The 3204-nt window shown below is 40.4% G+C and overlaps 1 pseudogene; it reads right to left on the bottom strand.

Annotated features, from left to right (window-relative positions):
- Nucleotides 1–1210: 1210 nt before the first annotated feature.
- On the bottom strand, nucleotides 1211–2140 carry LOC122100525 (annotated as a pseudogene).
- Between the last annotated feature and the right edge of the window lie 1064 nt (nucleotides 2141–3204).

Raw genomic sequence — 3204 nt, 5'->3', positions numbered from 1 at the left:
AATATATTAAGTGAAGTAAGCCAGGCCCAAAGAATCTTAGGTCCCATGATTTCCCTTATTTGCAAGAACTATATTATGTCTGAGTCAAGCAGAAAAGATCAGATAAGTTGATGATAAGGAAATGAACCCTAACGTATATATTCAAATGTTTTTTTTTCTTTCATGTGATTGTTTCTAACATATTTATAAGATAATTTCTTTGTTGCTTTAATGTCCCACCCCATGGTATAACCCCTGTTTTCACTGTATTTGATGTCGGTATAATTTGTGGAGGGGAAGGGAAAAAACAATTCGTTTAAATAGGGATACAGGTGGATCCATTGCAACGATGAGATATACATGTCGTTATGTCGAAAAAGAACTTTACAACTTTGGTGCGGGGTAGGAGAATTGAGTGGAGAGGTGGGGGTAGTATGGAAAAGATGGGAAGGGAAAACAAAGTAGGAGGCTACAATGCTTGATAAGAACTGTATTCATTATCTTTCCCATGAAATAGTAACCCTTCTGTACTATATTTTCACACACAAAAAAAATTATGTACGACCCCACCAGGATGAGTTCCCAAAATGGCATTGGCTGCACTGGTTGACACCAAGCTGCTAAGGTAGGAAAGATGGCTTTTGAACTCCAAGTGTCAGCAGATAAGTTGTGGGCTACTCTGCTGCACTCTCTGAAGAAGAGCTTCTGCTGGTTTTGGGTCCTCCCCATCACTGCATGGGTCTCCTTTACAGCACACAACAGATTTGAAGTGTTTACCAGAAAGGCGGTGTTCCTGAGTGGAAAAAACTAGCTTCTGAGGAAAGTTATTTGTGAAAGCCAGCATTACCACAGAAGGAATTCCTTTTGAAGAAAGTATGAACAATCAGGATTTACCAAACTGGAGCCGTGAGTGTGTTGACGATCAACTTAACAACATGGATTGAGGTGGTCAAAAGAAGAAAGCAAATAGTTTATCAGAAAAGAGTAAGAAAATTTGCTTTAGGCTTGTTCAAATTCCTGACTATATTACCAAATCCAAGACCTTGTTGGAAAAAAAGAAAGATCTGAGAAAGTTGAGCATCTTACTTAACATCCAATAGTTCATCTTAAAGAACAAGAAAAATCAAACATGAAATATCTCCAAAAAATCCTTGCTTGAGAAAATGAGGAAGAGGATGTTCAGACTATGGATTCAGCTGTGGGATCTGGTTCTGTTGCTGGGAGCATGTCTCTAAACATAGATGTGCACTCTGAAACTTGAGATACCATGGAAGTAATCTGGGGTATGACATATCATATGTAGCTCACCTCTAGAAAGTGCTGGGTCAAATTTGAAGAAAGAATATTTTAGAGTGCCATTAAGTTTCATGATTGCAAATTGGTTACCACAAAGATAACAATAGTTAGTAGCACTGAAATTTGTTACTACATTCTGGTCATGGCACCAGTTTTATCTCTCCATCACCAACTTATGCCACACCAATGTCAGACCATTTATTGGCATGATTAAATGTCTCAGAAATATCCTGCCCAAAGGTGAAACCAGCTCCTCAGGGAAATATACCCCAACCACTACCATCATCTGGATCTGACCACAGCAAGTCACAGACCCTGAAGGGGAACTTCCTGGAGATCAAGTGCTCTGATGTGATCCAGTGTTTCTATGAATGGTGAGAGAACACCATGTAGACATAAGGAATGCCCATCCACCAAGGCAGTGAGATGAAGAGCCAAAAAGATCTGTAAAGTATTTCCAAACATTTGTATTTCCATATTTCCCTAAACACTCATCATAGAAATCATACAGTTGTGTGCTCTTATGATTTCCTCAAAGAATGGTGAACCATTCATGGTAATGTACCTTCAGAACTACAAGCAGTGTGACTGTTTCAAGTAAATAATACCCTTTGTCAACATAAACAAGTAATTTGTATCTGGTGATTTTTCCACCAACTCTAAACAGTTCCATGAGACTGAAATTGCTCATGCACATCTCCACAGAAATGACTGTACATGGAACCTCTTATAAATGGGATTCTTTTGTAAGGATTTCTTTAGTCTTCTCACAGGGACTCTTGACCTGGGACTCGGTTAGCTGCTTGCACTCATTCAGCTGTTCAATCCCCTGGTCCAGGTTCTTGGTGAACACATTCATGTCCATGATGCCACATGCCCAAATGGGCTACTGCTCCATGCTACTCCTGCACCACATCTGCCCACAGGCCACATGCACACACTGCCACCGGTTCCCCTGGTACTTCTAGGGGCCCTGGTGGGCTGGGCACTGCCCCTAATTCCGCCCCCTCACCCTGGCTCTCTGCAATGCTCCACTGCCTGCTCCTGTGTCTCCTCCATTCGCCCAAGCTCCAGAGCTCTGCTATCTGTAATGGCAGGATATGCTACAATATTTAACAAAGGAAGCATCTTTTAGTCTGAGAATTTGGCCAGGCATTGAGGACAGGGGTCTATTTTGGTCATGTCAATGGAGCTCTTTATGAACTCCTATGCAGATGCTTGTTCTGAACCATTTTCAAACCTGTTGTGACTTTATGTGAATGGCTAAGTATCATCGGGGGTGGGGGCACTGAAAATAGCAACCTCCAAAGTTCAGAATCTGTACCCAGGAGATTCTCAGTTCTTGGCCCACACTCCTTCTTCCATTGCTTTCCAATATCCCTTTCTGAAATATAAGCACTGACAAAATGCTGACAAGTCAACATAGCTGGTGATGCAGAAACACTGAATTGGGCACTGTGGAAAATGATCTGACATCTTTAGCTTTTGGACATGTGGATATATATTCCTATATTTTGACAATCGGATATTTTTAAGTTACATTTTCTGTGGATCCTTAGAAATTCCCAGTAGAACCAGTTCCCATGTGTTCCCAGTGATGATCATTTTGGAAATGTACTCTTGTGTAGGCTTTCCACTTTTCTAGTTTCATTTCTTCCTACTTGCTCACTCATGGTTTCTGGGATCCCTCCTTAAAATACAGGAATTTTTGTCATAGCTCTGAATTTATTGAAAGGCACTGAATTTAGTGAAATTCAGAGGAAGGACGACAAAGTGTTACTTTACCCCTATTCTGTATCAACTGGGTCTTATCCTTCTCCAAATTATTTGCACGTATGTATATAGGTTGGGTAACATAATGAAATTAATGTTACTCAGGCATTTTTTATATTTTTATTGTTAAAAATAGTATACAGAGGGGTTACAGTT

The sequence above is a fragment of the Dipodomys spectabilis genome, unplaced genomic scaffold (genome assembly GCF_019054845.1).
Source record: "Dipodomys spectabilis isolate Male_0828 unplaced genomic scaffold, ASM1905484v1 ptg000583l, whole genome shotgun sequence".
Taxonomy (NCBI): Eukaryota; Metazoa; Chordata; class Mammalia; order Rodentia; family Heteromyidae; genus Dipodomys; species Dipodomys spectabilis.
This window is presented reverse-complemented; position numbering and strand designations above follow the sequence as displayed.